Source organism: Erpetoichthys calabaricus, chromosome 14 (genome assembly GCF_900747795.2).
Source record: "Erpetoichthys calabaricus chromosome 14, fErpCal1.3, whole genome shotgun sequence".
Lineage (NCBI taxonomy): Eukaryota > Metazoa > Chordata > Cladistia > Polypteriformes > Polypteridae > Erpetoichthys > Erpetoichthys calabaricus.
This window is the reverse complement of record NC_041407.2, coordinates 64,064,769-64,088,771: the sequence shown is the minus strand read 5'-3', so window position 1 is coordinate 64,088,771 and position 24,003 is coordinate 64,064,769. Positions and strand designations below refer to the sequence as shown.

Here is a 24,003-nt window from a genome sequence, read left to right as displayed (position 1 = left end):
AATGCTTTTTACAGGCATGGCATAACTGGCCTAAATGGAGGTATTGACAAAAGCAGGTTTGATATCACTTGGCATTAAACCAATGCTATAATCTTGCATTAAACCATCAGCAATGCTATGAGAATAGAGATCTCAATGATGCATCCCTAACCTCATGGTTCTCCCATTAGTATGAACTGGCAAGAACAGGGATTCTTCAAACCAGACAAATGTTTTTTCCAGTCATTGAGTGTTTAGGCTCCTTACTCACTCTTAAAAATAAAGGAGCCAGTGTGGCTCTTCAAAGCAATGCCACTGGGGAAACATTTTTGGTTCTCAAAAGACCCATCTGCATGAAGGTTCCAGAAAAAATTGCTTTATATTTTTTCATACAGTAAATAAACATGACTAGATGGTAATAGAATGATAAAATCCCAATGGGTTCCTGATTTTAAAAGGACTCTTGGTCCCCATAATAACATAGACTGCATTCAGGTTTTCTTAATCTCTTAGTGTCCTACAACGTAGTGTAACATACATTAAATATTTTAGGTTTTTTTTTCTACATATTAGGAAGGTTTTCAAATCACAAAGATATGCAAATTACCCTTCCCAGAATGAAATGGTGCTTTGTCAAGCAAAGGTTCACCAAGGAGCCATACAACCCAGCGAAGACGTCATTAAAGATCCATTGGTTTTAAGAGTATAGGCCATGTTGTTGCAGTCTCTTACTTATGATGGATTGGAGTGGAATCTGGTTAGCTCTTCAACCGTTCAAGTGACGATTGCATTTACCAGCTTTCATGGCGGCCTAACTTGCTAGTCGGTCCTCAACTGCCTGCCTATTGATTTGAAGGAAAAGAAGACACAGCTTCAGCTTTTCAATAATCCATAACTCTTATAGCCATCATGGCCAAAAAAGAAGTACATCCTAATTTGAGGAAAAACCAAGTTTTTGAAGAATTGTGTCTCTTCTTAATATTCTAGTAGCCATTTGAGGACTACTGTTCTTCAGATACGCCTGTAGCTGCTGACTTTCTTTAGCATTGTTCGTTAATTCGATGTCATAGTTTTGGTTTCTATATTCAGTAGCCCATTCAGTTTTTTTCAGTATTTTCATTTTAAAAAACTTACAATTATTTTGTACAGGTAAATAATTTTATTTTCGCATCATCCTTGTCACCAAAATTTGCTAGCAGCTTTCTTGCTGTACAGGTCTTTTCAAGTGAGTCACCATTGTGTAACTAAAGATTAGAAGACACTATCCTGATAAACAAAGTATTTACAGTAGCCCTGGGAAAGTGAACAAATTTCCACTCAGTTGATACCCAGGGTTTTTCTAAGATATGACCACAAATCTTCAGATAATGGAAAATCCAGATTCTCAGTAATGAAGGCTTTTAAACTCAGAAAATCTGCTGTGTTTGTAGTGACCAGGCAGCCTAGGAATCCATGCCTTTAGGCGATCACAGAATATATTTCAGTGTGACTGGAAGGCAAGAATGACTTTTAATGGCCACAAGAAGTACAAACAATTACCTCTTTTTTTCAGTTGTGTTCAGCAAACAAACCAGATGCACTTCAGTGTGGAGACAGCTTTCTCTGCCTTGATAGTATAATGAAGTGCCAGAGGGAGTGACTGCAGTCACAAAGAGTTTTACTGAGCACCGGAAAGGCCCAGAGAGTGCCAGATGGGTCTCAGGGCAAGACAAGGTGTAGATTCCCAGGCTCGGAAGACTTGAAGTACAAACTGCAGACTTATAAGTACAGTAGCCCATGCCCCCTCATTGACATCCATGTGAGAATTTGGAGATAAGGCCACTAATTTTCCAGTGGTCATCTGACTCTACATATTATTCCAGATCTGACCCCAGAAGTGACCCTGTGAAATGAGTCGTCCAAATATGAATTGAGAGTTGACTGTATGTGACAACAGGACGAGATAATGTGGTGTGTGGGAAAGCAAGGTAGCTGTCCCCAGGACATAATAAGCAGTATTTTATGCTTACTTAGACACCTATTGTTTAATTGTATTGGTTCCCTCTTTGGTATTATTATGCATATAAATGTTTTATTACATATTAGCCGTCCCCGCCCGCATAGTAGTGAAACAGAACAAACTTTAAAAATCACTAAAAAAAATAAATTTGTATTGAGAAGATTTTATATTGATAGCTTTCTTATCTGAGGGCCTCTTCATATACAATATTTTTTGGTTTTGCTATCAGGGGCGAGAATGTAGATATGATCTCTTTGCCAAAAATGTAAAAAGTTGGGAAGGTATGCCTGGTCAAGCTGGAGGTTGGTACGTTCCAGCGTCAAACATTGGCACTGTATCTGATCGTGTTCAGCTCTGATGGGAGAGCATCCTCCGCGTGAGGAGAAAAGCATGTGGCTGTGATATTTGTGGCAGCTACACTCTAAAACACACGTAGCTCTGATCTCTCTCACAAAAATGTCAAACGTTACTCCTTAACAATCTCTAGATGATAATGTCCGCTAAACAAACAGGTATCGCTAGCTAAGCGGAGGCAAGGAACACGTGGCGAGAGGTAGAGCGACTTGAACGGAGGCTGGCGCGTGAATGGAAGAGGACCCCACATGGCTTCCCACTCCTGACGTCACGCTTCCCACTCCCCTGAGCCCAGCCTTAGATTCGTGCTAATAAATTGGTGCTGGAACCAAACTATAATACTTAGAGCAATGAGAGAAGTCAAACGGAATGTTCAAGCAAATTATAGAAAAATACCCAAATCTAAATCCATTAAGTAGTTCTCTCGTGAAAAGCAGACAGACATACAGACGTTGGATTTTATATAGAGAGAGATATTTAGCAGTCTAATGAAGTGTTTTGGGCCAAGGACCATTTTGCCAAAGTCAAAGATACCATGCGTCTAAGGGCAACAGTCATTTCTTGGCATAACTTCGCATTACGCTTACCAACTTGTTTCAGCTCTTAAATATTTTTGACTTTGATTTGTGCTTTGGCCCTGTGCTTTCGGTTCACTCGGTTAACTTTGTAATCTTCTGGTTTTGATCATGCCAGGTCTCAAAAATAGTTTTCTTTATGTTTCTTATGTCCCAGTTTTTCTACTTTATGCACAATAATTCCCAGAGGCACTTGTGACACTAGCATTTTCACTTTCCAAATAATCATCTACAGCATAAAATAAATACACAGACTTGATAGAAACCATTAAAATGTATTACATCTCATGTCCTTAAGAGATGCACTATATGCGTGAATTCCTGGGGTGCCACATTGTCTAACATTCCACAACAACAAGGGAAGGAATGTTATAAATTAACTTCCTACATAGAAGTATAGAGAGCTGATTTTGGTGAATTTCACCAAACGCTTCCAAAAAGAAAACATTTCAGATACAGTGATCCCTCGCTATATCGCGCTTCGTCTTTCGCAGCTTCACTTCATCGCGGATTTTAAATGTAAGCATATGTGAATATATGTCGCGGATTTTTCACTGCTTCGCGGATGTCTGCGGTCTACAGTACATGTGCTTCCTCAGTTGATTTGCCCATTTGAATTCAAACAAGGGACGCATTTGAATTGAAACAAGGGACTCTATTGGTGGATGGCTGAGAAGCTACCCAATCAGAGCATGCGGTTAAGTTCCTGTGTGCTGCTGATTGGCTTAGCGACGGAGTGCTGCATTAACCAGGAAGTACTAATCTCACTCATTCAGCATTAACGTGCACAAGCGCCAACAGAAGATGCAAATGATTGCAGAAAAGGTAAAAGTTTTGGATATGTTGAAGGAAGGAAACAGCTACACCGCTGCAGGACACCATTACAGCATAAATGAGTCCACGATTCTTTTTATTTAAAAAGGAGGAAAAGCATATAAGATCTACGGCCGCAGTGTCTTTTAACCAGGGCATAAAATGAGTTGCAAGTGGACGTTGTAAGGCAGTAGTCTGGATGGAATCTGCTTTAGGGATTTGGATTGAAGAGTGATGGAAGAAGAACAACGGCGGTGCTACACAGTCGCCTGAAGAGGCTCCTTTAGAAGAGCTGTAATGCTATCCTTTGTTGTGCAGTAAAATTAAACTCATCGTTATCAGACAAGTCGTCGTGTCATTGTTGGTGAGTAACCATAATTAATTATTTACGTACAGTACTTATTACATGTACATAGTTTAGTGTCACTGTACACACATTTTATTGTATACAAATTTTCTTGCATTGTGCGTATTTATTGATGGTGGCCTGTCTGTCGTAATGGCTGTAACATATGTGATATCAGAGACGCTCGATATCTTTAAAATAATATTTAGGTTTTACTGTGTTTACATACATAATTTCAACGAATCTTACCTAATATCTAAGAGAATACAAAGGGTTTATGCTGTATAATTGTGGGTGAAATGTTTATAATAGTGTGGGAGAGTTTATAAGGGCTTAAAATATATAAAATAACCACATGAACATATGGTTTCTACTTCGCGGATTTTCTTATTTCGCGGGTGGCTCTGGAACGCAACCCCCGCGATGGAGGAGGGATTACTGTAAACTGGAGAAGAGAAAAGCCAAGCAAAATGAAACCTTTTATTGGCTAACTAAAAAGATTACAATACAATGATTACATCTTGCCTGAAGAAGGGGCCTGAGTTGCCTCGAAAGCTTGCATATTGTAATCTTTTTAGTTAGCCAATAAAAGGTGTCATTTTGCTTGGCTTTTCTCTACATTCATAATGGCTAACATGGTACGAAACTCTAGTAATACATACACTGGAGAGAAATAGATTGGGGTTCTGTACGATCGATACAAGAGAACAGGAGTAGAGAAGAAAGGAGCAGAACGGAAGTAGCGCTGGTATCATCTGTAATAAAGTCTGAATGTTTTCTCTGCCACACAGTGTTAGACTTGTTTCTCATGAATCCAACAGCCATTAAATGGGGAGCGCCATGTTTTTCTAATAGAGAAATGTGTGCCGTTTGAAAAAATCATGTTGTGAAATGCAGCCATTTTCATATAACTCACCACTAGTCTGGAAAATCCATAATCTTAGACTTTTAAACTGTTTTAATAACCTTATTATTCACACATACTATATGGCATGATGTGTGTTATGAAAAATATCTGTCTATGTAAGCTTAGCGCTCCCTGATTTGTCAGCATGTGCCATTCCAGACTGAGCTGTTCATGCTCCCTCTGATCCATTTAATAAAAGGAGTTTAGTTGGAACCATTTTCTTTAAATACTTAAGGAAAATCCACCACCGTTTACTAACTCATACTGGGTCAATTTATATTCTCCACTTCATCTGACCTGCACATCCTTAGCATGGAGGACAGTCAGAGTAAAACTTGCATAGATTCCACATAGACAGTGACCAGGCTGAAAATCACTTCCAGTCTCCTGCCGTGCTGGCCTCAAGCAAATAGCAATTTTATGGATCTCATTCTAATCAGATAAAAACAGAATGGCTCCGTGTGCAAAACACATAGCTGGTGAACACTGAACATATTTTGTACATGTTTCAAATCTGTGTGCACTTACTAGGCAGGGTGGCCAAATGAATAAGGATTTCTATGGAGTGCTTCACATTAAGATCTACCCAGGCGTGTTTTAATTCCGCAAATGGTTACATTTAATAAAATCATTAGAAAAATTAGCATTATATGGAGTGCCATTTCTGGATCTGTTATTTAAGATGAGTTCTTTACATATTTTAATCTCACTTTTGTACAGTACATTGGTCAGATCCTGGAACCCTGCAGCCCTGATTTTTATTAAATGGGTCTGAGAATGTTATCTTACCCTGGTCAAATTGTTTTAATGAAAAATAACAGAACATTTACAGATACTTGGGGTGGTGCTCATCAAAAACCATAAATATATTTTCAACACGTCTCTTGTCTTGGTCGGGGTTGTCAGGAGAGCAATCCCATCAACAATGGGCAGAAACTCATCCTGGATGGGTGGGGTGCCAGCTCAAGACAGAGTACTCATAAATACTTGCCAACTAAAATAATGATTGAACAGCTACTGCATTGTGGTTTTAGTGGGATTCCAGCTAAAGTTTATTTTCTTCCCCAGCAGAGATTAGTTTGAGGCATTTAAAGGGATCAGATGAAGTTCAGGCTATAAAAGCCTTTTGTTCATATCATTCTTGAAGGTCTCGTAACTGTTCTGCCATTCTGGTTTAGGGGACTTGCACCTTTTTGATTTAGACACATAAGTTAAATGAGAGAAAAGTAAGGGTGGCTCAGTGACGGGTGCTGCTGATTCATAACTCCAGTCCAGTATCCTCTTTTCAGTACACCACTAATCTTGCTCCTAGAAATTTGATTCTGTTCATCTGGACAAAGTTTTTAAGTGGGAGAAATATTTTGAGACTTATCCAAGTCTCTTCCTCAGTCTCAATTGACTGCAGGTTTCCCCAACCTTATAAACAGTACCTTTGCTTAATCACAGAGACTAGCACCATTGACAAAGGGCCAGTTGATCAGTGATATGCAAATTGTCCACTGATTAGTAGACGTGTGAACCATTCATAGAGTGTTGAGGAATGGCTGCAATCACAGCATTGTAAGATGGCGACAGATGTACCCTTAGGCCCCCTCCTCTGTTCAGAGATGGTCGTTCCTTTTTCACGTAAATGGCCTCCTTGATTCCTCTCTCAAACCAGCGCTCCTCCCTGTCCAGGATGTGCACCTCTTCATCTTTAAAGGAGTGACCACTATCCTGTAGATGTAAATAGACTGCGGAGTCCTGGCCTGAGTCAATTGAGACTGAGGAAGAGACTTGGATAAGTCTCGAAATATTTCTCCCACTTAAAAACTTTGTCCAGATGAACAGAATCAAATTTCTAGGATTTCCTTACCTGGATTATTGAGCATGCATCGAGACACTAATCTTGCTGTTTAGGTGACAGCCTCCTGTTTGGTGCTATGATTATCTATAAACAGTCGCCAGTTGACACCATTACTGCTTCTGTTCTAATACATCATTCAGTTTCAAGTTGGTTATTTACTGGTGACCCCAAAACCTGTTTAAACAGTAACCGGTGTCACACACACACGATTAGGGGGCAGCCAACGGGCCCGATGAAGAACGAAAGAACAAAAGGTGGGGGTTTAGAACGGAGTACTAATGCCTTTCTCCCTTCTTCAACAGAAAAGATTAAAGAGTGCACCTTTCAGAGGTCCACCTGGGTAACATCGGTTCCAGCTCCATTAGATGACTCCACATCTAGGTCCCTTTCGATCGATGTCACTTCCGACCCAAACTGACGGGTTCACTCCCCAGTCCTTTATTTCAGGCTTCTGATTATGACGTTGTCTCCGTCCCTCATCATCAACATCATTTCATTTCCTCTGCTTACTTCACTTCCTGCCCTGTATACATAAAAATCCTGCGGAACTGTGCTTGATTGTCAGATGTCCAATTTATTCACTTTGACCTTAATTTTAGTCTTCTACAATTACTCAGATCCCCAGCGAATAAACAGGTAATCCCCCCAAAACCTTAATCTGTCCTCTCTATCTGTTTAATTCATTATACCTGTAAACATCTACCTGGCAGCACTCGTACCAAAGAGCCACTATGAGATGCCCCCCACATTGCCCTGAAGCTGACAGATGGCAAATGGTCTACTGTTCATGCAGTAAACCGTAAGTAAAGTAAAGTGAGTAAAGAAAGCACACAGTGGCAGTGATGAAGGTTCAAATTGCAGTATGGACCCTGACTGTCTGACTGGAGTCGGCTCAGGTAATGATGACCGAAGCAATCTGAGCCAAATTTTATTTGCAGCAAAGTTCACTGTGTCACTTCACAAAAACATTTTGCAAAATGAATTGGATTTCGCTTCAAGTGAATTCATATTATTCACAAAAGAAGAAGAGAAGGTTAGTTAAAGTCTGGCTGCATTTTCATGCATTAATTCTGGATGCATGCACCTGTCATTTAATATTTATACAAAGATCTTTAAGAAAAAGTAAATAAACAGTGGACGTGTGCTTATCCTAAGACTAGGAACTGGTAGATGCTAGGGAATGGCGAGGGGTGGCAGTGACTTTCTGTGTACTGAGCTTGTTTTATGTAGAAAACAGAGTAATGTGCACAATGGTGCAATTCAGTGCGTTTTCATGTGGAAAATATGCAGCATGCAACAATTTTATCAAACTAACGCACTCCTACGTGGTGATGTGAACCAAAGACATAAACAGAGTTGATCTTTCCAGTGTAGAACGGATTATATTGGTTAGGCAGCTGCAGAACAGAACACAGATAAACATGAAAGTGTGCAATGTTTAAAAAATGAAGAAAAAAAATAACTAAAAAGACCCTTCAGAGTTTTTCACATTTTGAAATTGAGAAATTGGCCTGCAAAATGAATTTTAAGGCGTTGTCACTTCTAGTTCATCTGGACCAGTCATTTCGAACTCTTTTGCGATTTCCCTGAAAATCTGGTTCATTTAAGTAGATATGAACACGGCAACCTCACTCTGGTGTGGACCAAAACAACTGTACCAGGACCCCTTAGAAAGGGTGGTCTTGGTGGGTTCCAAGTGAACTCTGGAGCGGTTTGTATGAGATCTGAATGTGATCTGCCACGCAACACCAATACAGTTACAGAAAACACTGCACATTATGTGTGACATTTTGTGTGCTGTGGTAGTCGCGCTGAGTGTCTGTTGTCTGCAATAGCGGAATCTCAATCATAATTAATGAGCCAAGGATTAACATGGATCATTAAAAACAATTAAAAGGTAAATAAATAAATACATACACTGGTAGAAATACATCTCTCTCTCTATATAAAATCCAACGTCTGTCTGTCTGTCTGTCTGTATATCTGTCCACTTTTCATGAGAGAACTACTTAAAGGATTTAGATCAGGTTTTTTTCTATAATTTGCTTGAATGTTCTGGTTGATTTTGCGACTTCTCTCATCAAGCTAAGTGTAATAGTTCAGTTACGGAAGCGATTTGTTCATGCAAATCCGAGAGACAGGCTGCGGACAGAGGGGAGGGGGAGACGGGATGTCAAGTGTATTGGAGCCAAGCGGGGCCCTCCTCACTCACATGCCAGCCATGTGTTGGAGCGTACCTTGCCTCCGCTTAGCTAGCGATACCTATTTGTTCAACAGACATTATCGTCTAGAGATTCTTAAAGAGTAATGTTTGACATTTTTGAGAGGGAAATCAGAGCTACGTGTGTTTTAGAGTGTAGCTGCTGATTGCCAGAGATATCATGAACATGTGCTCTTCTCCCCACGTGGGGACACTCTCCCATCAGAGCTCAAAACTATCAGATACAGTGGCAACATTTGATGTTGGGGTGTACCAACCTTAAGCTTGGCCAGAGATACCTTGGCAACTTTTTACATTTTTGGCAAAGTGATCACAGCTACATTCTCACCCCTGATAGCAAAACCAAAAATATTGTATATGAAGAGGCCATTGGATACAAAAGCTATCAATATAAATTTTTATCAATACAAATTATTACATTTTTTAAAATTTTTTTATTGATTTTTAAAGTTTGTCCTGTTTCACTACTACGTGGGTGGAGTTGCGGGGGACAGCTAGTATATTATATACAGTGCATCCGGAAAGTATTCACAGCGCATCACTTTTTCCACATTTTGTTATGTTACAGCCTTATTCCGAAATGGATTCAATTCACTTTTTTCCTCAGAATTCTACACACAACACCCCATAATGACAATGTGAAAAACGTTTACTTGAGATTTTTGCAAATTTATTAAAAATAAAAAAATTGAGAAAGCACATGTACATAAGTATTCACAGCCTTTGCCGTGAAGCTCAAAATTGAGCTCAGATGCATCCTGTTTCCCCTGATCATCCTTGAGATGTTTCTGCAGCTTAATTGGAGTCCACCTGTGGTAAATTCAGTTGATTGGACATGATTTGGAAAGGCACACACCTGTCTATATAAGGTCCCACAGTTGACAGTTCATGACAGAGCGCAAACCAAGCATGAAGTCAAAGGAATTGTCTGTAGACCTCTGAGACAGGATAGTCTCGAGGCACAAATCTGGGGAAGGTTACAGAAAAAATTTCTGCTGCTTTGAAGGTCCCAGTGGCCTCCATCATCCGTAAGTGGAAGAAGTTCGAAACCACTAGGACTCTTCCTAGAGCTGGCCGGCCATCTAAACTGAGCGATCGGGAGAGAAGGGCCTTAGTCAGGGAGGTGACCACGAACCCAATGGTCACTCTGTCAGAGCTCCAGAGGTCATCTGTGGAGAGAGGAGAACCTTCCGGAAAGACAACCATCTTTACAGCAATCCACCAATCAGGCCTCTATGGTAGAGTGGCCAGATGGAAGCCACTCCTTAGTAAAAGGCACATGGCAGCCCGCCTGGAGTTTAACAAAAGGCACCTGAAGGACTCTCAGACCATGAGAAAGAAAATTCTCTGGTCTGATGAGACAAAGATTGAACTCTTTGGTGTGAATGCCAGGCGTCACGTTTGGAGGAAACCAGGCACCGCTCATCACCAGGCCAATACCATCCCTACAGTAAAGCATGGTGGTGGCAGCATCATGCTGTGGCGATGTTTTTCAGCGGCAGGGACTGGGAGACTAGTCAGGATAAAGGGAAAGATGACTGCAACAATGTACAGAGACATCCTGGATGAAAACCTGCTCCAGAGAGCTCTTGACCTCAGACTGGGGCGACGGTTCATCTTTCAGCAGGACAACGACCCTAAGCACACAGCCAAGATATCAAAGGAGTGGCTTCAGGATAACTCTGTGAACTTCCTTGAGTGGCCCAGCCAGAGCCCAGACTTGAATCTGATTGAACATCTCTGGAGAGATCTTAAAATGGCTGTGCGCCAACGCTTCCCATCCAACCTGATGGAGCTTGAGAGGTGCTGCAAAGAGGAATGGGCGAAACTGGCCAAGGATAGGTGTGCCAAGCTTGTGGCATCATATTCAAAAAGACTTGAGACTGTAATTGCTACCAAAGGTGCATCGACAAAGTATGTGAATACTTATGTACATGGGATTTCTCCGTTTTTTTATTTTTAATAAATTTGCAAAAACCTCAAGTAAACTTTTTTCATGTTGTCATTATGGGGTGTTGTGTGTAGAATTCTGAGGAAAAAAATGAATTTAATCCATTTTGGAATAAGGCTGTAACATAACAAAATGTGGAAAAAGTGATGCGCTGTGAATACTTTCCGGATGCACTGTATATGGTGGTCCAACTATGCAACTTTTCATGCAATGCAATACAATAATTGCATAATTAGATCTGGACCACCCTGTAGAAGTCCATGACATGCCATAGAAGAAGTCCACAACATGCTCATGGGAAGTTTATTGATACTTGAATGTTTACAATGTGAAACATGACCGAACAAACTGGAAATTGAAACAAAGTACTGAAACAACTCCCTGATTCAGAACAAAGTAAATGAACTATGAATGTGAAAACGCCATTAGTGTTTTGTGAGACTATATGTGAATCTAAAAGGTCCTGTTTACCTTATCAATTTGCTCAGTCGTGGTTTGGCTACCAACACTCACACTCAGTCAGTGGACAGTTAGGGGAGGAAAGAGAAAAAAGATGTGGATATGGAGAGAATGTAAAAACGCAGAGGAATGGAGAGAGTGAGTACTAAGCTCGCCACACCCCTCCATAGATGGCCGAGTTGGGTGGTGGCATTTGAATGCAATCAGGACACAGCAAGGAGGTGGACAGAAAACCTCAGACTGTCCATCCTTTACACTGAAAGGTATGTTTCTCAAGATTAAACTAAAATAAAACACATATTAAGAGGATCTTTGCTTCTTCTCACAGTGGAAGTCACATTGTACTATTCAACGTGGCTCTGAGAATTAAGAGCAGCTATGAATGAATTTGAATAACAATGACACAACTGTAGGGACAGGAGGTGAGCTGTTGAGGATACATTTAACTCCCCTTTTCTCACAAAGTCATCTCACTTTCAGATGATAATTGTCAAGAGTCACACGCCACACCTCACACTCTATCCAGGCAATTGACACCTGACATCTACCTCTGACTGAAAATTGTGAAAGGGGACACTAAGCTCCATCCCAAAATCATCTTCCCCCAATTCGAAAACTGAACCCAACTCATGGGGTTTGTAAGGAAGCAGCACTAACCACAGCACAACTGTTCTGCCTGGGCTCAAAAAAGTTACAGTACTTGCAAAATGCAACCAATGTAAAGCTGACCTCCGTCATCTGCTTTCTCTTTTCCAGGTTACGTCCAATAGGATTTGAGATCCCTGAGAGCCAAATACTGCATTGGACAAGATGTGTGCTCAGCATCAATAAGGTCAACTGATTCTCAAGACTGCGATTAACTTTTAATAATGTATCACTGCTAATCCAAATAAAATGTGTAGTGCTTTGGCAGATTAATTCATTTTGTCTAAATAGACTTTGCCTTATGTAGGGTCTTTACAAACACCATAGCAGTGTGAAGTGTGAAGACTGAGCAGACTCAAGTGAACATTTTTACTGTCATCTAACATGCTGTATATGAATGAAATATGTCTTGGTGTTACAGTCAAAATGTTCCCAAACTTGGTCCTGGGGACCCCTGTGGCCGCAGGTTTTTGTTCCCACCAGATTCACAATAAGTGATAATAATCGATAATAAATGACCTCATTTAGTTAGCTGGTCTTTGTTTTCTCTTTTCTTATTCTGCATTTAGAGAAGCACAGCAGTATACGACATTTAGAAAAATTCTATTTTTCGCTATAGCTTTAAAAGCTTACCTCTTCTTTGATGTTTTCCTATTATTTTTCCTGAATTCTGTGTGATCTGCTCCCTTCATTGTATGCTAATAATGACAATTTAAAACATGCAAAACAAACACCCGGGCGAACAACACTAAACGATGAAGGCTTCAACTGCTTCAGCGTGAGACCCGAAAATTAGTCTATAATGGAAAGGCAGAATGGAAATCAGGATGAACATAAATAAAAAGTAAAAACAAAAACATTATCCAGATAAGACTGCTTAATTTCTATTAAAATGTATTAACACACTTACTTTTGTAACTTCTTCATTGACCCCAAAACACAGGAACTGGGAATAACAGCTCACTTCATTAGGCCAGGAATCCAATTAAGAAACAGAAGTTGGTTGGGTCAAAAACCTGCAGCCCCAGGGGGTCCCCAGGACTGAGTTTGGGAACTACTGGTTTACACTAATGACATCAGAACACCATCTAATTTACATATGTTACCACGGCAACAAACGACAGGTTAAGACACTTAACATAAATAATAATTTGATGTTCTACATCTTGCACCACATCCACACTGCTACAAAAATGTTTCAAAATGGATGGACCACACTAGCATTTTCACATCATTTACAAATGTATCTCTGCTTACGGCCGTTTGCCTATACTGAGCATGTGTGCATCGACAGGAACAGGAAAAGGGATTGGTTGGATGGTTATGCCAGTACTCATGGGATTCATTAGAAAACTTAAACAATTTAGATACATACAGGTAAGCATGACAACAAACTCCATGGAAAGCAACTCTTCTTGTTCGAATATGGTTTTCTTCTGTGTAGGGTGACCAATCCAGGAATGAGACGTTGTAAATAGCAGGGCCATATGATGAGTATGAACAAATCAGAGTGGAATGAAATTCTGCGTTTTCAAAACTCTTTGTGTTCATTCCTCCACACTGCAATGCTGAGCCGGTGTTTTCAGAAGTGTGCAGTCCTGGAGAGAGTTTTTAACACACTCCATTTTTGAGGGTTAATAATGCCGGGGTAGTGTGGACAAAAGGAACACTAATGTCTACATTTTTAAACAAAAATGTAGTTGTGTGGATGTAGCTTTAGTCACTGAGGAAAGTGAAAGGGAAGATTGGGGGTCGTAGTTATGGAAGTCAGGGGTGTACCAAACTTTTGTGTTGACCATAAAGTGACTCCATTAATCATTTAGTACAAAAGGTGGGTATTGTTTTGAGTGACTTTTAAAGTTGCCTCCCTGGGATGAAGTCCCATCATTTATCACCTGCCTAGATCTTAGTGCAACAAGACCAGATTGATGTGTGACTTCAGGCCTGCTGTCTGGATATCTCATTGCCCTTCATGTGTTAATCATCAAAACACCATTGTGGAGACAGTGGTCCAGCCCTGGAGTGATACAGCTGAAACTTTACTTTTTAGACTCATTTGTAAGTTTCCTCTGACTGGAGGCAATGAAAACTGATGGTGCCAGTTAAACAACTAAGAGTCACATTGAAAGTAGTGAGCATATTGAACTCACACCCGTTATCAAAATGCAGGTTACCATAACTATCATCTCACACCAGAATGAAAAAAGACAAAATCTGTATCAGCCACATATTTAGAGTTTAGTGTGACAAAATGGCTGACAAGGACCTGTCATTTTAACAAAGTGAATTGATTTCATTTCTTGTGAAGGAGGAAATTCAGTAATTACATCAATAAGTACAGGGAAGCAGGTGCACGAGTGGAAGCAGCATCAGACGATGGCTACAATGCTTTAAAGGCAGTAACGCAGACATCAGCAGTCAGCCCTAGAGTGAAGATACGGAGGTAACACTTTAGTTTAGGTACTGCAAAAATGTCCCTGTTACTCATACTGTATACTAATATAAGTGACAAGACCTTAACAAAGGCTTCTTTGGGTCTTCATCACACTTACATTGCATCAGTAAAGTGTTTAGTCATCTCTGTGAAGTGACCGAATAGCAAACCTTCACTTTGAAGTGATCTGAGGTGGCTTAACTGAGACATATTTTTTCTTGATATTCCATATTTAGTATAAAATCTGTGAATCATTCACATTAGCAAGATCATTTTACCACCATGTCAATATACCACACAGCACAGAGATGAATAACCTGTCTACTGATGTTTTATAAGTGTTGTGAAGACCAAAGGAAGCCTTTGTTAAGGTCTTGTGACATTGAGGAAAGAATTAAGCAGTGCATTTTTGTAATACTTGAACTAAAATGTTACTGGTACAAAATATGGAGGGCTCCTGGGGGGTCCACAACCCTATAATTATTTGTGGTCGGGCTGAAAATAAATTTTAAAGACATTTCATGAAATTACTTAGTGTCCATTAAAATAGGCCAAAATACAAATTCAGAAGGAGTTACTTGTTAGAATGTTTCCTTTCATTTTAGGGGTCTTTGTACTTCTGCTATTTGTGCTCTTAGCCACCTAAGACTGCAACTCCAATCTGTTGCAGAGTGGCCATTAGGTTCAGCGGACACAACTGCCTTAAAGCGCTTGATGAGATTGCCATTACAGCTAGCGTCAGTTCGTTTAGCCCAACTCCACTCCAAAACAAAGAAAAGAAAACAAAGTTCTTGCTTTACTTCTTAAAAAAATGAAAGTGAGCAATGAAATGGTTGAAGACATTTGAAATGATATTTTTGCTTCTAGTGAAGTGAGCATCAGCTTCACTATGGCCAATGCGTTGGTGGTTTCTGTTTTCCCTTATAGAAGTGCAATTGTGACACCAAAAGTGGCCACTCTGCGTTAAGGTGGTCAGAAGTACGAGGTGCCGTGGCTTTAGTTGGCAGACTGTATTATGAATGGGTGTAACTGTTGATTTTTTTCTTGTTTTAATAAATATTTCCACTTGACTTTTTATTTTTCTGTCTGGGTTTTGAACTATGTCTGACTTCTTTTGTACTACTTACTGTTATTTCAATATTTTACGCAATATTCATTAGGTTTTGAAATGATCATTTTTTAATTGGAGTTAATGGGAGTTTAAATTTAGTATCTGCTGCCAGGACATGACAGCTCATTATTACCTCGAAAGTCACTCTGATTGAGACATCACATGAAGAATATTTAAGCCTACACGCCGTGTTTACCTTTGTCCAGGTTTGTGGATGAATAACAAAAACATTTCATGGTGTTTTGTTCAAAGCAGGGGTGCCCAGCTCCGATCCTGGAAGGCCACAGTGGCTACAGGTGTCGTAGAATGAAATCCCAAACCAATAATATCCAAAGCCAAGAAATCTTGCAGAGTCCAAAGGCCTTCTGGTTTCAATCCAAATGTTTATTAAAGCTGATAAATAGCTGTGGTCTGTCCAGACACAGCGCTTAATATACATAAGATACCCCGACAAGATACCCGCCTATGCTAATGTGCAACAGCATTTTAACACCTTTGTGCAGTCGTAACCACTTTATTAGGTTATGCCCATCCATTTTCGTTATTCATTATGCTGATGGCCAACACATGTTTGGCATTTTGTCATCTTTGTCCAGTATCCTTTTCAACTACACCTTCTTATTGTTAATCTTCCACCCAGTCTTTGGCATCGACTGTCATTTTACATTGATGGAGAAGTTCTATGTAAGACTCAGACTAAGACTAAGGCTCCCATATTGGCTGTGACATTACAATATACTGTAAAAATAATAATCACATAGTAAAACAAGTGCGTGATTAAAAGAAGGGCTTATTCATATTATACATGCTAATTCTAATTATCCAGTGTGTGATTGAATATAAAAATATTCAGTAAATATTCATGTAGATAAATTTCCATACAGGTTTTCATTCTAGCTATTTTCTTAATTAGTGACCAGTTTTTGTTGCTAATTAACTTTATTTAATTGATTTGTTATTTAAGACTCAGACCCTTTAAATCAACGTTGGTCCTGGAGGGCTGCAGTGGCTTCAGGTTTTTGTTCTTTCCCAATTGCTTCATGAGATCTCATTCATTGCTGATGTAGCACTTATTGCTCAAGTGACATTTTTTTGCTTCATTTTATTTGTCTCATTTGTTAAGATTTTGAACCTTTAATTGCTTATTTTAGTCCTAAACAGATGTATTCCTGGTTTTAACTGCTCCTTATTAGCAATAAGATGCAAATGACAAAGGAACCAGCAGTTCTCCATCTAGCTTCTCTCCATTTCCAGCCGTGTGTATTCATCATTCACGATTTGGTTTAATTTTGGACTCGTAAGGAAACTGAAGAGAAAGTGAAGAATTGAAAATTACTCATTTGATGATATCATTAGAAAGGAAGAAAATTCTACAATTTAAGAATGACCTGACATTGCAGACTTAAAACACTAAGAAGACATGATATTATTGTTATTGGTGAGGATTGTTTTCTTATTAAGTAACTGGGTTGTAACAAAAACCTGCAGTCACTGTAGACCCCCATGACCGACGCTGGTTTATAGCATGCATTAGGGTTGAGACGTCTGTGTGCTTATTGACTACGAGTTTTGCTTTCATTTTGGCTTTCTTAGTTATGGTATTTTTGAAGTAAATGGTACTGACCTGTGCCTTACATTTTGTCTTTGATTTCTGAGTCTGTCGTCTCCTGCTCCTTCCTCTTTCCACTCGTATCTGCCATTGCCCCAGTGGTGGCAGAAGAGGCTGCAAATCCGTGCATGGTGCAATTTATCTACTTGAGATCTTCTTCTTCTTTCGGTTGCTCCTGTTAGGGGTCGCCATAGCAGATCATCTTCTTCTATATCTTTCTGTCCTCTGCATCTTGTTCTGTTACACCCAACACCTGCATGTCCTCTCTCACCACATCCATAAACCTTCTCTTAGGCCTTCCTCTTTTCCTCTTCCCTGGCAGCTCTACCCTTAGCATCCTTCTCCCAATATACTCAGCATCTCTCCTCTGCACATGTCCAAACCAAAGCAATCTCACCTCTCTGACTTTGTCTCCCAACCATCCAAGTTGAGCTGACCCTCTACTGTACTCATTTCTAATCCTATCCATCCTCGTGACACCCAGTGCAAATCTTAGCATCTTTAACTCTGCTACCTCCAGCTCTGTCTCCTGCTTTCTGGTGAGTGTCACCGTCTCCAACCCATATAACATAGTTGGTCTCACTACCATCCTGTAGACCTTCCCTTTCACTCTTGCTGATACCCGTCTGTCACAAATTTCTCCTGACATGTGCATGAAAACCTGGTAGCATACTGTATATCTAAACTGGCTGAAATACCCAGTGTTGCCTGGGAGGAAAATAAAGTGTTTTTTTTATTGTTTGAAAAAAATATATAAAAAAAAAAACCACACAACTTTAAAAATTTAAATAAATAAACAAACAATGACGACTCACTAATGTGCTTGTCTTGCGGTCTTGTATGTATGTTATCATTCAGTTGACGCTCGGAATTGGCCAACTCTATTTAATTTCAAAAGCAACAGGGGCGTGTCGATACTCAAACATAAAGAATGCTGGGAGACACCTCCAGTTCGCCCTCTGGTGGTCGTTCCGAGTGTCAACTGGATAATAACAAGCATACAAGACAGTGGGATCAAGAAGGGGGTGGGTTAAGGTTGATTTTACCCTACAGTATTTTTAATCGACCAATGAGAAACATGTGTACCAAGTTTCATGAAAATCGCTCCAGCTGTTCAGAAGTGATGCTGGACCATACATACATACACACATACATTGACTTTTATATATATATATATACTAGTCATTTATTGTAACAGGCGCTAGAACAGTAGTACATAAACATTAGTAGGAACAGTCTATATTAAATGGCAAGGGACTTTGACCTCATTCTTTTTGTTGGTCGTATTTTTCTTTCTTTCAGCCTTTCTTTTGTTGATGTTTACTTGCTGAGCTGACCGTTCTTCGTGGGCTGCCGCCGTGTATTGTGTGTCTTTAATTTTCTGTGACAGTAATACTGTCTTGTACATCCGCTGGCTTGAACATCCGTAATATACCTTTAATTTTCTCTGGCGGTAATACAGGCGTGCGCGTCGGTAATATGCCTTTAATCTCCTCTGACAGTAATACTGGCTTGTATGTGGCTGTAATTTGCTTCACTGTATTGTGTACCTTTATTTTCCTCTCGCAATAATACTGGTTTGTATTTCCGTAAAACGCCTCTAAATTTCTCTGACAGTAATATCACGCATCGCACCGTGCCCCGCGCATGCGCACTTCACCAGAAGACACACACACACGGACAGCTGGACGCACACAGGGATTTTATTAAAGAGGATATATGGATAGAAAGGTAGGTAACCGACATTGCCAGGGGTGGAGTAAAGGGCAGGTGCAATGACTAAATAAATTTCCCAGGGGTTAGAACTCAAAAGAAGATTTCATTGACTAAGCTAACCATGGAGATGAACTCTCCATATCTCTGCCATAAAAGCCTTCTTGGCGCACTCTGTTAATAAAATGAAGGTGCGGATACTAAAGGGTAAAACTTTCAAACAAACAAAACACACCCTGTGGTCTTCCCCTAAACAAATTGGGGCAACTGCGCAAAAATCTGCCATATATAGATTCAACAGCACGGATTTACATACCAGGCAAACACACATTCAGTGTTATATGTTGGCTTGTACTGGATGTTTCTTAGTAGCAGAGCAAGACTGGAGCACAAACAGGACTCTGCCTATAGTGGTTGTCCATTAACTGCCTCTTTCAGGACAACAAAGAAATAAACAACTGACGTGTAACAATCACAGAATTGGCAGGGGATGGAGGAATAAGGCACTATATAGAGACAACCATGCTTTGTCAAAATCATACATCCTTGTCAGCTCATTTATGAACTTTACTAAGGCAGTCGATGCCATTTTTGTAGTCAGGTATGACATGGTTTGTGGAGCTGTGCTGGTCACGGTCAGTTCATTTCTTTATACTGTAATTCTAATATGCTCCTTACTTTTGATAAGACCCCTGTGCATTTTAAAACGTGGGCACAGGCGGATTAAGCAGCTCACTGACGATCGCTCAAGGATTGACCCCACAGCCTTGCAGTTTCAAGCTCAAAGCTCTGGTCTTCATTTCATGGCAGACAGACTACAGCTTTGTGCTACAAACTGAAAGTGAGAAGTGCGTATAATCCAGATTAGCACCTTCTAAAAATGAAACCAAAGCAAAAGACTGAAATAAGAGCACGCTCACCATGGCAGTGTGGGCAGTTCATTATTCTGTGTAGCTTAAAAAGCTCAACATAATGTGACAGCTGAACTGCTTATAAACGTTACCTCGATGTATTCAGTCACTCACAAAAAGGAACAGATTTTGCCAAATTAGCTGTCAAATCACCACAGTTAGGACTTATAAGTACTGTAAATAACTTGTAGCTGAAGTCTCCGAACTTTGCCTATCACATCACTATGAGCTTCTCTAGTCACTGGTCGCTGAACTCTGAAATTTTAAATTGAAGCATCAGCCTCTTTAGTTGAAAAATAACTTTTTTTGGCTAATGAGAACGGCTGGAGGCAAACTAAATTCTTCGTGATGCATCTACTACCCTTAGGTCCACCATTTCTCTTCCCTTTGCTTTTTCTATACTGGCTCACTGGGAAGCTGGTGCTCATATTCGCGGCCTACCCTGGATGGGGTGCCAGTCTGCAAGCCAGAACTGTAGCAGGAAAGCAGAGGAGGAAATACTAAGGAGCACAAGGAGAACATTCAGACAGCACAAAGAAGACACCCCATTTCAATGGTTTCTAAAATTAGTTTGTAGATTGCAAAAGCCTACTCTTTAAAGAATTCAGATCCTAAAGCAACCTACTAAGTGAACTAATTGATCAATTTAACATTAAATATTCTTATAGTATTTCATAGTAGGGGCAGGACAGTAGAAAATGGGTTAGCACTTTGTGTTGTCATATGCTAGCTTGCATTTTGTTTTTATGATTTGGCCCCAGAAATATGTGTGTGTGTGTGTGTTTGCCCTGCAATGGACTGGCATCCTCTTCAGGGGTTGCTCCTGTCTTGTGCCCAGTGATTTCTGGGATAGGCTTCAGCTTCTCTGCAACCCTGTCCTAGGAAAGCAGGTTTGGGAAATGGCTGGGTGGATGGATATTTGTAAATGAGTGCAAAACTCTGCGTTTGTCAATGGCAGTGTGCTATATGAGAATAAAGTGTATTGTATTGAACTAAATTTGAGTGGTATGTCACAAACAAGACTGGCGTAGAGTCCATGCCCACTCGTTTTCTGGGCTGCGTTTGCATGTTCTCCCTGTTTCTGTGTACTGGTGTTCTGCTTTCTTTCTACATCACGAACACATCTACAAAATTGGGCTGCCATAAAGGATTCGAGGTGTGTATGAAGGTGCTCTGCTGTGAACTGGCATCTAAGTGTAATTATTGCCTTGCTAAGCCCTGATTTTGATTCCCAACAAACCTGCAATGGCATAAGTACTTCTAGAAAATGAATGAACAAATAAAAAATAAGCTGATCACAACAGGCAGATAAAGAGTACTGTAAAACAGCTACAAGTAGCTTGTAAATGTTACCCAGATCTGTTACAGATTAAGCCCTGCGCATATAACTATATCAGCTTCTGTTTGAGAATTTATTACTCTCTTGTCTCTAAGTAAGTTGTATTTAGTGCTGCAGAATTTTCCCAAAGTTATGCCTGGCCATTCATTGCTATCTTGGGAAATGCCATGTGCAATATGCATGCATTTTGAAAATCACATTATTTTTTTCTTGCCTCTTTGGCATCCCACTGCCCGTAAAAAAAACACTGACCCCTTTGGAAGTTTGCACATTTTATTATTATACAATTTTGAATCACAATCGCTGTTTGGCCATTTATGAACGGAGAAAAAGTTTTTAATGTCAAAGTGAAAAGTGATCTCTGGTCACTCGAAGAGGTCTAAATGAATTACAAATATAAAAAGTGAATTACATTCATAAAAAACAAAATAATCAATCTCATAAGTATTCAATATTTAGTAGATGCACCTCTAGCGGCCATGCCAGCCTTGAGTCTGCATGCACAGGGCATCTGGACACTGCCATTGTTTCCCAGTCTTCTTTGCAACGCTGCTCCAGCTGTGTCAGGTTGTATGGTGACCATGAGTGAAGAGCCTCCTTTCAGGTCCTGCTAGAAATTCTCCATTGCACTGAGATATGAACCCTGACACGGCCTCTCCAGGACACTCAAATTGTTGTTTTAATCCATTTTTGCTGGAAAACAAATAAATCATTCTCTACGTTGCATTTCTTGTGGACTGCATCAGCTTTTTCCACCATTATTTCCTTCTATTTTGCTGCCTTTATTTTCCCCTAAGGGACCTGCAGTAGAGAAGCCATCCCACCAAATGATGCTGCCACCACCATGCTTTATGGTTGGGATGGGGTGTCTTTGATAATGTGCAATGTTTAGTCAAGCACAGCTTCATTCTCATCAGACCAGAAAACCTTCTTCCAGTCGACATCAGAGTCTCTCAAGTGCCTTTTGGCAGATTCTGTCTGAGATGTCCTGTGCATTTTTTTGAATGCCATTCTCTTTGCCACTGTCCCATATGAGTGGTGAAGCACCCAGAACAGCAGCTGCTGTCTGCACAGGCCTTCCAATCTCAGACGCTGTAGCTTGTAACTCCTTCAGAGATATCACAGGCCTCCCTCACTGGTCATCTTCATTCACCGGCGCAGATTTTTGTGAAGTCTGCTCTAAACAGCGTTATAGCTGTACCACACTGTTTTCTTTTCTTCATGATTAGTTTTACTGGACTCCATTAGAACAATCTAGACGAGAACAGGCCATTCATCCCAACAAAGCTCACCAGTAAAGGGATATTCAGTGACTTGGATAGGGTTACCAGTCATCCTTCAGCATCCGGCAGGCATTGCCTAAAAAGGTGAAGATGTCTGGCTTTTATCATTCACTGACTTGACCGTGTTATTGACTGAACACACACATTATCATCTTTATGTTTTACACGGCTACGCGCCTACGCCCACTTCACCATTTCGTGTTGTCTGTACTTGTCAGTCTTTTATCTAAAAATGTCGTCCAGCAGTAACACAAACAAGAGGAAATGCAATTTCTTGGACCACATGAAAACGAAGTATCCATGCTTTGGTGAAGGACGTATCGAAAACGAAGAAAAATGTTTGGTTTGTAATTCTTTCGTATCTGTTACAAACAAGGGTACCTTTTGTGACCTGTTGAATTGGTTGTTTTTAAAGTTTCCATTGTAACACTCTGTTTACACTGGGTTTTGTGGATAGAATGGGACGCGTTCTCCGTTATCCTCCTTTATCATGGTTTTGTCCTTCTTTATAACCTTCGGTGTCCTCCTTTAGGTTTGGCAGGTCCCTGGTAACCCTAGACCTGGATATTATCTTGAATCTTTCCACTGACCTTTCATGGAGTTGCTTTTTAGTTGTCATCATTGTATAGGTTAGGCCATGCTACTGACTTCACTCCGTTGAGCTAATTATGTGACTTCTAAAGCCAAGTGGCTGTCTCACTGATGATCTAGGTGTGTCATATTATAAGGGGCGAGTACCTATCATTTTATATTCTTAATAATTTAGACCACTTTGCAGAAATCTGCTTTCACTTTGACTTTAAAGAGTCTTTCTCTGGTGACCAGTGTCAAAAAAGCCAAATTAGATCCATTGTGATTCAATGTTATATGAGGGAGAGCCAAGTGGTCAAGTGGTTGCGAGGACAAGACAAAACCATTTATTCTGCTGGAATCCAGGCACATCTAGGCAGGTGGCACAAGTGCATTGAGAAGGATGGAGACGACATTGAGAAATGACATTATCAGTATGTTAAGATTCGCTCCATTTTCTGATAAATCCCATTTTCTAACTTTAGCTTGACTCCCCCTCGTATAAGAATCAAATGTGAAAACTTCCAATAGGGTGAAGACTTTTTAGAATCACTGTATGCTCATCTTCAAATATGCTTTCACAAGAGAATAATGAATATATTAAATTTTTCAACATGCAAAATCAAAATCTGAAAATATAAATCAAAGTATGTTTTATGTAATAACAGGTACACAGAGTTTTCCTTTAATTTTACTTTTATTTACCCGAGAGGCCTTGTCCCTGAGTCACTGCTCTGTTTCTCTTATGACTCAAAGAAACCACTTTATGACATGAAGCTGTAGCACTTTTAATTTATGGTCACCAATTAGCCTAACTTTCATGTCTCTGGGATGTGAGTGATAACCACAGCAATCCCACACGGACACAGGGACAACGTGCTGACTGCACTCAGACAGTGACTAAGTTGGCATCTGGAGATACGAGGCAGAAGTGCAAC

At 40.1% G+C, this 24,003-nt stretch overlaps 1 protein-coding gene and 1 long non-coding RNA gene across 2 annotated transcripts in view; one reads left to right on the top strand and one right to left on the bottom strand.

The window, feature by feature from the left end:
• LOC127525859 (uncharacterized) overlaps nucleotides 1-12,359 on the top strand; it is a 127,407-nt gene extending 115,048 nt beyond the window's left edge. Inside the window, exon 4 of the long non-coding RNA XR_007933433.1 lies at nucleotides 12,207-12,359. This is a non-coding gene — a long non-coding RNA (uncharacterized LOC127525859). The remainder of the gene's footprint in view (nucleotides 1-12,206) is intronic.
• The window catches only part of LOC114664543 (histone deacetylase 1), a 681,169-nt gene that overhangs the window by 329,442 nt on the left and 327,724 nt on the right, over nucleotides 1-24,003 (bottom strand). The gene's annotated exons all lie outside the window — the stretch shown is intronic.